The following is a 14254-nucleotide window of genomic DNA, read 5'->3' as shown; positions in this document are numbered from 1 at the left end:
AGCTAAACCAGATCTCAAACTGTATAACAAACCAGTAATCATCAAGACAATCTGATACTGGCTAAGAAATAGAATGGTGGATCAGTGGAATAGATTAGGTATATAATACTAATACAATACTAATGACCATAGTAATTTAATGTTTGATTAACCCAAAGACCCAACCTTTTGGACCAAAACCTCCTTATTTGACAAAAACTGCCAGGAAAACCAAAAAACAGCATGTCAGAAACTAAATATGGACCAACATCTCACAAAGTATACCAAGATAAGGTCAAAATGGGTACAAGAGGCCTTCCCTTATCCGTACACCAAGATGGCGGCCTCTCTCCTAACCCTGCTGCTTAAGCAGCTCCTGGGCCTCGCACCTGTCAGAGATGTCCACTGGGCGCAGGCTGCTGCTCAGCCACTAAGCACCAAAGCTCCCCCTGAGGAAGAATCTTCCACTCCTGTCTCCCCCTATCAGGATGCTCCCTGGAAATATCTGGAGACAGAAGAATACCTGGGTCGCTATGGCTCTAGTCCAGTCTGGGCTGACTATCGACGCAACCACAAAGGGGGCATCCCACCACAGCGAACCTGTAAGACATGCATTCAAGGAAACAAAGTTGCTGGGAACCCTTGCCCCATCTGCCGGGATCAGAAGCTCCATGTGAACTTTAGAAATGTGAAGCTCTTGGAACAGTTTGTCTGTGCTCACACAGGTGTCATCTTCCATGCTCCATACACAGGTGTCTGTATGAAGCAGCATAAGAAGCTGACAGCAGCCATCCTGAAGGCCAGAGACCATGGTTTACTCAGTTACCACATCCTGATTTCAGCAACTCCCATGGAGCTGTGGGCTGTACCCCAATGGTTCCTTCCCTAGTTGCAGGCACCTCCTGGTATCCATGGTACAATTGGCAGCAGCCACCTGAGAGAGAGCTGGCTCGTCTTCGTCGTCTACATCAAGGCCACCTAAGGAAGAGAGTGGCCCTCCACCAGAGATGATGCCTATAGTTCCATCTCAAACTAAGATGCCTATTGAGGGAGAGGAAACCCCGAGTGTCCACTAGAAAGGAAGCCACTAGAAGCAATGCATGTCAGTGGTGCTCCAGAGCTTAAGGGATAGAGGGCAGAAAGTCCTGAAGCCTAAACTGCACTGATCCTTATCCCCACCCTTTTTAGAAATGGATAGGATATTGGCAAGCTCTTGCCTAGAGGAAAGGAGAAAACAGGGAGAAGGTAAAATGGAGCATGTCTGAATTGGTGTTTTCATCCATTTCCCTTTCTGCTTCACCCCCCACCCCCATTTTGAAGTTGCAGGAGTAGGGGATGCCTAATATGTCGAGTCAACCCTTTATAATAAAAATTATTTTCTTATCCAAAATGGGTACAAGAGTTAGACATAACAGATGATACCATAAGCAAATTAGGAGAGCATGGGATAGTTTACCTTTCAGATCTATGGAAAAGGGAAGAATTTAGGACCAAATAAGAGATAGAGAGCATTACTAGATGTAAAATTGATGATTTTGTTTACATTAAGTTAAAAAGGCTTTGCACAAACAAAACCAACACAACCAAAATTAGAAGGAAAGCAGAAAACTGGGAAAAATTTATAGCAAGTTTCTCTGATAACGGCCTCACTTCTCAAGTATATAGAGAACTGAATCATATTTATAAGAATACAAGTTATTGGGATAGCTACGTAGTGCAGTGGATAAAGCACTGGCCCTGGATTCAGAAGAACCTGAGTTCAAATTCAGCCTCAGACAGTTGACATTTACTAGCTGTGTGACCCTGAGCAAGTCACTTAACCCTCATTGCTCCACAAAACAACAACAACAACAACAACAAAAGCAAGTTATTCCTAAATTGATAAATGATCACAAGATATGAACAGTTTTCAGACAAAGAAATCAAAGCTATAGTCTTGAAAATATGTTTTAAATCATTATTGATTAGAGAAATGCAAATTAAAATAACTCTGATATACCACCTCACACCTATCAGATTGGCTAATATGACAGAAAAGGAAAATAATAACTATTGTAGAGAATGTGGGAAAACTGGGACACTAACGAACTGTTGGTGGAGTTGTGAACTGATATACTCTTTGATGCAATAATACCATTTTAAAGTCTCTACCCCAAAGAGATTTTTTTTTTAGAAAAGGGAAAAGAACCTTTTTGCAGAAAAATACTTATAGTAGCTCTTTTGTGGTGACTATGAATTGGAAATTATGGGGATGTCCATCAATTGGGGAACGACTGAACAAGTTGTGGTATATGATTGTAATGGAATATTATTGTGTTACAAGAAATGACAAGCAGGATGATTTCAAAAACCTGGAAAGACTTACATGAACTAATGCAGAGTGAAGTGAGCAGACCCAGGAGAACATTGTACTCAGTAATTTCAACACTGTATAATGAACAACTATGAATGAGTTAGCTATTCTCAGTAATACAATGATCCAAGACAATTCCAAAAGACTTATGATGAAAAATGCAGAACTGATGGCATCTGAATTGAAGCATATTACTTTCCCCTTCCTGTCTCCCTTTTTTCTAGTTCAAATTTTCTTCCACAAAATGACTAATGTTGAAATGTTTTACATGTTTGTACATGTATAACCATTATCAGATTGCTTACTATCTCAGGGAGAGGCAAGGGGAGGAAGAAAGGGATAGAATTTGGAACTCAAAAAATCCCCCCAAAACAAATTTTTTAATTGTTTTTACATGTAATTGGGGAAAAATAAAATATAATAAGAATAGCAGGAAAAAAATCCCTGCTCTAATACATTCTGTAACCTTCTGATTAATAACAATATAGTTGTCCTTACAATTAGGTTGTAGGCTATTTATGAGGAAAATCCATGCCTTAGAATTCCTTTGTATCCCCCACAATGTAATTAAGTAATTGTAAGAAGAAAGAATGCTGAATCTGGGCTCAGGAAAAACCTGGGTCTGATTCTGGCTCTTACCATTTGCTACGTTTGACACCTCAGTTCTATGATTCTTAGTATCCTTATATTCAAAATGGAGATAGTAATATTGGTACTACCCACCTCAAGGTCACACAGTTACTAATAGATTGAGCTGGGCTCCAAGCTAGGTCTTCTAACTCATTTCATTGTTCATTCCAACATATCACACTGCCTCTGCAAGAGAATAATCTATGAACAACACCATTCTGAACAAGACACCTGAAGCAGCATGGGCCCCCTTGATAAAATACTCTAATACTTTGAGGATACATAATTTCACCGGGGTGAGTGTACATCTTCTATCCTTCATTGCTCAACACAATGGTTTTCAAAGTGTGGTTTGAGAACTCCTATGGGGCCCTAGTGACTCTTTCAAGGGATTCCATTAGGTCAAAATTATTTTTATAATAATACTGACTCCTCCCTTTTCCTTCTACATATCTGTATCACACCAGATTTTTTTTTAATATACTTCGACTAAAGCAATATATCAAAACAGAATGAATGCAAAAGCTGATGAGAATTCAACTGTCTTCTATTAAGCCATATAATAAAGAGATTTGGGGGGTGGATAGTTATTTTTCATTAAAAATATGATGTGTGGGGCAGCTAGGTGACGCAGTGGATAGAGCACCAGCCCTGGAGTCAGGAGTACCTGATTGTTCAAATCCGGCCTCAGACACTTAACACTTACTAGCTGTGTGACCCTGGGCAAGTCACTTAACCCCAATTGCCTCACTAAAAAAAATAAAAATAAAAAAAATAAAAATATGATGTGTTATGTTAACACATAATGGATTTATTATTGTTATTTTAAAGTGAATATTTTTTAAAATATTCAACTTTAATTTCTAATTTGATAAAAATTGATAGATATAATTAACATAAACAAGAACTCTTTGGAGTCTCATATATATATATATATATATATATATAGGCGAGGCAACAGGAGTTAAGTGATTTACCCAAGGTCACACAAATACTAAGTATCAAATGTCTGAAGCTGAATTGGCCGGGTGCTTTATCTACTGTGCCACCTAGTTACTCTTTCTCAATAATTTTTAAGAGTATAAAATGGGTCTAAATCTTGAGAACTACTGTTATCGTGGATGATTTCATATACTAAGATACAGAGTAAAAGGCACCTTTAACTTTGAATCAAAACACCTGGGTTCAAAGTCCTAACTATACCACTTATTACCCTATGACCTTGGGCAAATCACTTCTCAGGACATGCAGTCTTCTCATCTATAAAATGAGACAGCTAACTAGAGGCATTCCCAGTTATCATGTTTAATGGAATTAACCTACCTCAGTGTTGTTTCAGGTTCCAAATGAGACAATAATAACAATAATTTGTAAATGTCTTTACGTGCATTTTTTCATTTGACCTTCAAAACAACCCCATGAAGTACTTCCTTTAGGTATTATTATCATCATTTTACTGATGAGGAAATCAAAGCAGCCAGTGAATTAATAAGTATTTTATTAGGTGCTTACTATATTCCAGGCATTGTGCCAAGGTCTAGGGATACAAAGAAAGGTAAAAACCAGTTCCTTCCTAGTTCCATTCTAGTCAGGGAGACAACCTGAAAACAAGTATGTACAAACAGGATATGTATTGGATAAATACAATTATACTGCTACTAGACTTATACCTAAAAGAGATAAAAAATAGAAAAAGATCTTTTATGTACAAAAATATTCTTGGTAGCTCTTTTAGTGATGGTAAAAAAAAACCCACCTTGGAAACTAAAGAGATGCCCATGAACAAATTGTGGTATAAAGATGTGATGGAGTGCTAATGTGATGTAAGAAATGAAGGAATAGATGGTTTCAAAGAGGCATGGGAAGACTTGTATGAAGCAATGATGAGTGAACCAGAAGAATAATTTATACTGTAACATCAGTATCATAAAAGTGACCCATGTTGAAGAATCGTATAAACTGATGAAGAATGAAAACGAGGAGAACAGAAAAATAATTTATAGACTATCAACAATGCTGTAAGACAAGAAGCAACTTTGAAAGACTTTAGAACTTAGATCAATGCAATGACTATTCATGGATCCAGAGGAGGAAGAGAATGATGAAATGAAGGATGAAACATGGTTTATGCCTCCTGACAGAGAAGGAATGGATTCAGGATGCAGAATTTTTATATACATACATACATAGAACATATATACATATACATATACACATATGTGTACCCTGAACCCTGAAGCCACCCCCATTTTACATACATACACATATGTGTATGTATACACATATACATACACACATGTGAGTATGTATATATTATAGGTTTGTATGCACATGTGTACATACACATATGCATATGTAGGTATATATATTTGCATATACAAACACATGTTAGAAATTGCTGTTTGACACAAATATATTTTCTACAGCTACCCTCAGATTCCAGGGATGGTCCAGTATGTTCCACCCACTTTTGTGACAGATGAAACAGACATATGGAGTTGTAAAATGTCTGTATGAAGAGCAGGGCATTCTAATGTTGCAGTCTCACCTCAAAATAATCTAGTTCCCTCTATGTCAGGTGAAGTGCTGAAAAAAAGTAAATCTAGTTTTACTAAACTTCCAAGAATATGTAGCCTTTGACCTTTCTTTACTAAGAATACTTGTACCCTCCCCCACATGTTGGTGTCCCCTAAGACTCTGTCTCTGGCTGTCTGCTCTTCCATCTATGGGGAGATCCCATCAACATTCAGACATTAGGGGCAGCTAGGTGGCGCAGTGGATAGAGCACCAGCCCTGAAGTCAGGAGGACCTGAGTTCAAATCTAGCCTCAGACACTTAACACTTACTAGCTGTGTGACCCTGGGCAAGTCACTTAACCCCAATTGCCTCACTAAAAAAAAAAAAACAAAAAAACCCCATTCAGACATTAACCCTCATTGTTGTTTAGTTGTTTCCATCATGCCTGACTCTTTGTGGCCCCTTTTAAGGAAACTGAGGTAAACAGGGTTAAGCAACTCAACCAAGGTAACAGCTAGTAAGCGTCTGAGGCTAGATTTGAACTTGGATCTTCCTGACTCTTGGCCCAGGCACCTAGCTGCTCAGACATTAATCCTAACCTTTAAAAAAAAAACAATTTCTAAACTTTATTGAGCCAACCTCTCTTCAGAAATCGAGACTCTTATTTCCCATCTCCTGCTGGGCATTTTTGCTTGGATGTCTTACAACCACCAAGAAATAAGTGTAATAAAAAATGGGATATGGTGGTATGGGAGAGTGAAGTGACAACGATAAGTCTGAACCTCTAATCTGGGAGACTAAAAGAATGGGGAGTTCCCTCAACAGAAACCCAGAATTCAGGAGGAGGGAAGATGAGTTTATTTCAATTTGAGATACCTAAAGAATATCCAAGTGGAAATCCAAGAATGCATTTGGTTATTATGGACTTGGAGTTCAAGACATGAAAGCTTGCCTTGTCTATTTGGGAAGCATCTGCATAGAGATAAATCTTGAACCAGTGGGAGTCGGTGAGATTATCAAGAGAAAAAGTAGAAAAAAAAGAGAGAGGGTCCAGGGAAAACCCTAGGGGGAATCCTACACTTAAGGGATGCAATAGGATTGACGGTCCCACAGGAGAAAATGAAAAATATTGTCCAAACATCTTTGGGAAGGGCAGAAGAAAAATAGCTACTAGGGAACTGAAATTCAAAATGAGCAAAATTGTAAGAAAATACCCAGTGGTCCTTGATGAGTTCAAGTCACGAGACCCAGACAAATTATATCCTCACATAAGAAAAAGATATGTAGATGTGACTGATATGTCAATGTCAATGAATTTTGAAAAATTGTGGAGAAGGGGGAAAGTGTCATAAGACTGCAGAAGAGAAAATGTACCATTTTTTAAGGGGGCAAGAATTGAGTCTGTTAACCATAGGCCAGTAAGCTTGACTTCAAATCATGGGAAAAAAATATCAATTTGATGATTTTTGAATATTTAGCAAAGGAAATTAAGATTATAGACTAATAGCAGGAAGGGAACTCAAAGGTTATTTCATCTAATACCTTGTTTTATAAATGAAGAATATGATGGTCCTAGAGGTTGTGACTTAATGGTCACACAGAGGTAGGATCTGGATTAAGATCCCTTAATTTGAGAGCCATTGTTCCTTCCTTTGCTTCATCCATGGTTTCATCAAAAAAGAGTGGACAGGGGCAGCTAGGTGGCACAGTGGATGGAGCACTGGCCCTGGAGTCAGGCAGATCTGGGTTCAAATCCGACCTCAGACACTTAACACTTACTAGCTGTGTGACCCTGGGCAAGTCACTTAACCCCAATTGCCTCACCCCCCCTCCCAAAAAAAAGAGTGGACTAACCTTTTTTCTTTTTAACAGCATAGTCATTAGCATGGTAGTTCAGGACAATACAGTAGATTATGCAGATTTTAGCAAATCATGTTATAAAACTTTTCATAATATGCTTGGGAATTATCACATTCATTATTCACATGGTAATATATTCAGGTGGGCTTAGATCTAGTTAAATGGCCAGCCATGGTGTTTCTTCTATACGGAGACTGAGTCTGGTAGATCACTTGAACTTGGGAGTTCTGAGCTACAGTAAAACTAAAGCTGATTGGTCCCTGGTTCTAAGTCCAGTTTCAATATTGCAAGGTGCCAGAAGATGAAAAGGTGCTAGAAGTCTATATGAGAGGCAAAGTGGCCAAGTCAGAAACAGAACAAGTCAAAGTTTCTGTGCCAATTAGCAGTGGGATTGGACCTGGAAGGGGCCACTGCACTTCCGGTCAGAATAACGAAGGTCTCAAAATCAAAACAAAAGTAACTAAATGTTCATACCCAAGGAATAGTCAACAAGTATTCTTTCTTACCTAATAAAGAGGTTTTGCAGAGTTTCCTGAGTCATTAACCAATGACTTAAAATCAAATAAAAACATAAATAAAAACTTTTCTCAGCAATGCAGATGGCACAAAGTTGGGAGAATCAGCTGAGGTATAGGGTGAAAGAATAAAAATGACAAATAATGTTATCAGGCTAGATATTGAGCTGAAAACAGAAAAATGATAGGACTCAACTGGAAGTCTCCCGATTGGGTTCCAAAACCCCAAAACAGGATGGGAATCACATTTTAGGAAAAGCACTGATAAGCCTGTGCATACACCAGAGAATGGCAAATGGAATAGTGAAAGGTTTTAAGATGATGCCAACTAAAGGAACTAAGAGTGTTTAGCCTAAAGAAGATGCATGGTACGTGGTACATGGTAAAGGACACATGGTACACGGTACATGTACACAATAGGTAAGATTCAATTGGAAGTCTTTGGGCCAAAACCCCAAAACAGGATAGGAATCACATTTTAGGAATAGTGGAAGGTTTTAAGATTATGCCAACTAAAGGAACGAAAGAAGATGTGCTAACTCACATGTACATTACATGGTACATGATACACAGTACACAATACATGGTACATGGTGTAACAATTGAAATGACACCACCTGCTGGAGACTTACTGTAGGAAAGCTCTGCCATGAGGAGAAGGCGCCTGAGGGCAAGACATGTGGCTTTTCTTTGGCATCAGGAAGTGATGTTTGCTTGTGGGAAGAAGAGGGGGCGAGGCTGGTGCTCTCGCTCTCTTTTCATGAGGATTCTGGTGGAGAGTGGAGCTAAAAATGTGCTCTCCCTTTGATAGATAGATGAATCTAGGCCTTTCTCTCTTCACCAAATTCTTATTCTCCTTAATAAATGCTTAAACGTCTAAACTATTGCTAAAGCTTATAATTTATTGGTGACCACTCAGATATTTTAGACAGACTAGCTGAAATTTTAGCCCCTTACAATGGTACACGGAACATGCTACATGCTACATAGTACATGGTACATATTACACAGTACACAGCAAAGAATACATGGTACACAGTACATGGCAAAGGATACATGTCCTTACACACTGCTTCAAGCTGATTGGTTAGTGATCTATTTGAAAATTCCCTTGACCAATGCAATTCATAGTTCTAGAGAATTGTCCAGAGCACTTAGCAGTTGTGACCTGTCCAGGAAAACAAAGCCTGTATGTGTACATTCAGGGTATCCAGACTCCAAGGCTGGCTCTCTAACCATTACACCCCTTGACGTTCCCACTGAAGACTGGGAACCTGGGATAGAGCAATACACAGTCCCAGAGGCCAGCCAGGAATGAAGGCATCGCTAGGGGGAGGGGGAGGGGCTCAGTCCTTCCTGGCCCCACCCGCACTTGTCCTGCATGAACAACAGGGATCGCTCAGAGCCCTTATGGTCCTCTCTGTTCCCTGCCCCGCAGGACCTCCATGACCAAGGACTCCACAAGTTCACGGGGGCTGACGTGGGGTCCTCCTGTATTTCCCAGACAGGGCACTTTCTCCAGAGCTCCATCCAAGCCCGCGCTGCGCACTTACCACTTTTTTATTTACGTATCAACCTCCCAGGTGCCACTGTTCTTGGCTAGCTTGGCTAGACGGTGTCCCCAAATTCTTTGTATCAGAGGGGCTGAAAAGTTTCATAAGCAATTTCAAACCTAAGGTGATAGCCCCAAGCTGAAAAATAAATAAATAAAGCAAAACTCAACCCAAGGGGGAAAATCCCGACTAGTAAGGTAATTAATTAACCACCGGGACTGCATTTTATTGGGTACATTGGTTTGCATTTGCTGTAAAGTTGAGTTGTAAAAAAACCCTCCTCAAACCCCCATAAGGAGAGTACCCAGCAGCATTCTGCAGAGCCCCAAGCTCTAGATGGGTGCTCTTGGGAAAGAGAATCGGACTATTTTTTTTAAAAGTAGTTTTCCTAATCAGCGTTAACTGGGGAACTGAAGTGTATTCAAAGTTGGAATCCTGGTTTTCCCCCTAAACCTCCCAGTCTCAGGTTATGCGAATTACACGTGTGGCAATTCTTGGGCAGAGAATCAATGACATTTCTGACTACCGAAATAGACCCAAGTGCCTTCCCTCTCGCTCCTCCACTGTCCCCCCCTCCCTTCCCCTTTCTTCCTCTCCCTTCCTCTCCCCTCCCCTCTCTTCTCTTCGTCAGAGCCTTGTCCTCTGAGCTCAGTCTTTTCTATATATACTTTCTTCCCTTGGTGGTCAATACTATTCCCCGGGTTCCATCATTATCTCTACCCAAACAACTCAAATTGTGGTATAGGCAATGTACGGTAGTCCAGAGAGGCTGGGTCTAGAGTCAGGGGACAAGCCTACCTGAGCCCCTGCAAATTCCTTAACCCATTTGGGTCTTAATTTGTTCCCCTATAATAGCAGGAGGTCACACCAGGCAACTTCTTAGGTCTCTTCCAGCTCTGTAGTGCATAGCCAGCTGTAATCTTTCCCCTGAACTCCAGGCCTGTTTTGCCAATTGCTCGGTGAATGTCTCCACCCAGATGTCCCATTGACACCCAAAGTTCAAGCAATGGACTTGGAGACAGAAAGACCTGAGTTCAAATTCAGCCTCAGACACTTCCTGGTTGTGTGACTCTGGACAAGTCACTTAACCTCTATTTGCCTCAGTTTCCTCAACTATAAATTAGGCATAACAACAGCTCCCACTTCCCAGGGTTCTTATAAAGATCAAAGGATAGAGTGTTTGTAACTGCTTAGCAAAGTTTCTGGAACATAGTAAGTGCTTAAAAAAATATGCTTGTTTCCTTCCAGCCCTTTAAATCACCCCTACTCCAGACATCTCGATTTTTATTGTGAGCATTAAGCAGTCTTTGCAGAATCATCCCTAGCCCTCCCCACCCCTCCATAACCAATCATTGTCCAGGTCTTGCTGCTTCTACCCCCACAACATCTCCATAGCCCTGAGCTTTCTCTTCTCACATAGCCACCACCCTAGTTCAGCCCCTCATTGCCTCTCCACCCATTTGGGGGGAGGGGGGCAATGAGGGTTAAGTCACTTGCCCCAGGGCCACATAGCTAGTAAGTGTCAAGTGTCTGAGGTCATATTTGAGCTCAGGTCCTCCTCCTCCTCCTCCTTCTCGAAGAAGAAGAAGAAGAAGAAGAAGAAGAAGAAGAAGAAGAAGAAGAAGAAGAAGAAGAAGAAGAAGAAGAAGAAGAAGAAGAAGAAGAAGAAGAAGAAGAAGAAGAAGAAGAAGAAGAAGAAGAAGAAGAAGAAGAAGAAGAAGAAGAAGAAGGAGAAGAAGAAGAAGAAGAAGAAGAAGAAGAAGAAGAAGAAGAAGAAGAATTATGCAAATAATCTGGAATTTACAGCCTTTTGAAATCCTGCTTCAGCCCTAAACACATGTAAGCTCAGAGGTAAGGTTCTAGCATTAGGAAGAATCAAGAAATACCTCTTGAAGAAGTCTGGCTTTGAACTGTTTTGAAGGAACCTAGAAAAGACAGGAGGTGGAGATGAAGAGGGAGAGCATTTGAAGCTTGAGGAAAGCCAGTGAAAAATGCATGGAGTCAGGAAATTAAATGTCAAGTTCAAGAAACAGCAAGAAAACCAGTGTCACTGAATTGTACATAGAGATGAGTAGAGTAGAAAAGGACTGGAAAAGTAGGATGGATCTGGGTTATGACTCATTAAAAGGAAATTTAAAATCAAAGAGATGGTTGATTCTGAAGGTAATAGGGAACCAGTGGAATTTATTGCATGTGTGTTTGTGGAAGGGGGCTGGGGAGCTAATAGGGGTGGCATGTTCAGACTTGAATTTTAGCAAGATCACTTTGGCAGCTGAGTGGAAGTTAGAATGACGTGGGGAAAAGAACTGAGGAAAGGAGCCAAACCAGAAGCTATTGCAATAGATAGTGCAGGAGATGAGAACTTATACCATGGTAGCAGCTGTGTGAATAGAAAAAAGGGGATGTATGAGAAATGTTGTGATGGTACAATAACAAGATTAAATGACAGGGGCAGCTAGGTGGCAGAGTAGATAAAGCACCACCCTGGATTCAGGAGTACCTGAGTTCAAATCCGGCCTCAGACACTTGACACTTACTAGCTGTGTGATCCTGGGCAAGTCACTTAACCCCCATTGCCCCGCAGCAAAAAAAAAAAAAAAAAAATTAAATGACAAACCAGGTATGTGGGATAACTGTGTGTGAAGAGTTAAGAAGACACTGAGGTCATGAGCCTGAGTGACTGGGAAGATGGTGGTATCAACGGTAACAGGAAGATTAAGGCTATAACCATCTCTGTGTAGCTGTGATAGAATGGAGGATGTCATAGGTAGTGAGCCGATTGGGGGAGTGAAAATTTATATTTGAGGGAATATAAACAAGTATACTGAGTTCTCCTAGTATGAGGGCAGGAGGGGTAGGGTAGAGTTAGCTGCTTCAGGGCCCCCTGAGACGTGTCTGAAGCAAAGAAGCCCAGGCTAGGGTATTAGATCTGGAGCTAATCCAGGGCTCCCTGGGAAATTTCAGGATCAAAGAGGCCAAGTTCCACAGAGAACTGAGTTGATTTGCACTAATGGTTGCCAAACTAATTCTTGTCATAGGGAGGATTTGGACCCATTTCTCTCCTGACTCCAAATCTGCCATTCTTTCCCCTTAACACATTGCCTTTCCTAGAATAAAATATAAGATAAAATGTTAGAGCTGGAGATTTTAAAACATGGCACAGCAGACATAAAAAGAACCTCAGAGATCATTTAGTCCAACTACCTCATTGGATGGATGTCCAGAGCCATCCAAACACATCTGGAACTGGAGGCAGAACTGGTGATTCCTATCTAGTTTAGTCCTTTTTCTATTGTATACCACTAGTAATCAGTCAACAATTCTGCGACAAATATTTCAGCTTTGCTTTAAGTTTCATTTAGTAGTTGCCATTTGATTTTCCTAAGTATATGGAGAGGGGAGCAGCTAGGTGACACAGTGGATAAAGCACCAGCCCTGGATTCAGGAGGACCTGAGTTCAAATCCAGTCTCAGACACTTGACACTTACTAGCTGTGTGACCCTGGGCAAATCACTTAACCCTCATTCCCCCACCAAAAAAAAGCAGCATATGGAGAGCATTCCCTTTCAGCTAACAAATCTCTCCTAAACCTCATCAGATTCAGCCCTTTCCTATTAAGTTACTACCATTATTGTTGTTTGTCCTTCGTATCTGAAGAGGACCATGACGTCAGGATGATGTCATGACTTGCACTGAATTGGATTTAAGTGAGGGAGGATTGTGCAAGGTCACCAACCTCACTCTTTCCTCTAGAGCCATCTGGGTCCAGTGGCAAGATAGATATCAGGATGACTGGAGATGGTACCAGATGTTTAAGGCAGGTAGTAAGTGTCTGAAGGGAGATTTAAACTCAGGTCCTCTCAACTTCAGGGCCAGTGCTCTATCCACTGCACCACCTAGCTGCTTCACCACCATTGTAGTTGATGGGGAATGTAGGGACTTCCTGGGATATCTGGGACACATAAATACACAAAGAAATGCAAAGACACATGAATTCATATAACAGATACCTATAAAGCTTCTCTTGCCAATTTTTTTGCTTTCCATTTACAAAATACTTATACTAAATGGGTTTGCTCAGGATAAACAAGTCAACATGCTACTCATGAAAAATACAGTGATTTTCTTTTACAGAATGAGAGAGATTAAGAATTGGAAGGGACATTGGATTCCATCTATTTCAATCTATATCCTACAAAACAGCAAATGAGTGATTATCTTTTACATGTAGGTCTCTCTACCATTTTGTACTTTAGTTGACTCTGAACCAAAGAGCAGGACTTTACAGTGATCACTTACTCATTCCCATTTTAAGAGATTTAGCCTGATGTTCTAGCTTGTCAAGATTTTTTTTTGATACTGTCTCATTCAGTGTGTTAGCTATCCCTCCCAACTTTGCATCATTTGCAAATCTGGCAAATATGCCCTCCCTGTGCAATGGCAACCAAAAGGTTGAACTGGATAAGAGAGAATGATCTATGTCTGGTCAAGAACTGGCTCCGATTCAAGGACACAGAAAGTGTAATAAGACATCTAGTGGGTTGAGAGAAGCCATGAGGGCTGCTCTTCTAGTCTTTCCCTAGCCCTTGTTTGGTAGGAGATGTTGCAACATTTTAAAGATTGCACTGAGCTAGAGAAGGGAGGAGAAAAAAGGATGAGCAAAATTTATGATTACTGGGAAGATGATAGAGACATGAGCTCAAAGACAAATACTGACTATACAGGACTAACTTTTGCCTAAAGAAAGGGCCATGGGCAGTGTTAATGCAATGTTAATGAGAATAATCTGTGTTGGAAGGAACTCCCAAATTCATGAGATCATGATTCACTTGAAGTATTTGAGTCAT

The 14254-nt window shown here is 40.4% G+C and overlaps 1 pseudogene; it reads left to right on the top strand.

The window, feature by feature from the left end:
* The first annotated feature begins 310 nt into the window (after positions 1–310).
* LOC122727815 lies at positions 311–1186 on the top strand (annotated as a pseudogene).
* The last annotated feature ends 13068 nt before the right edge of the window (positions 1187–14254 follow it).

The sequence above is a fragment of the Dromiciops gliroides genome, chromosome 1 (genome assembly GCF_019393635.1).
Source record: "Dromiciops gliroides isolate mDroGli1 chromosome 1, mDroGli1.pri, whole genome shotgun sequence".
Lineage (NCBI taxonomy): Eukaryota > Metazoa > Chordata > Mammalia > Microbiotheria > Microbiotheriidae > Dromiciops > Dromiciops gliroides.
The sequence above is the reverse complement of the archived record's forward strand: the minus strand, read 5'-3'. Positions and strand labels throughout refer to the sequence as shown.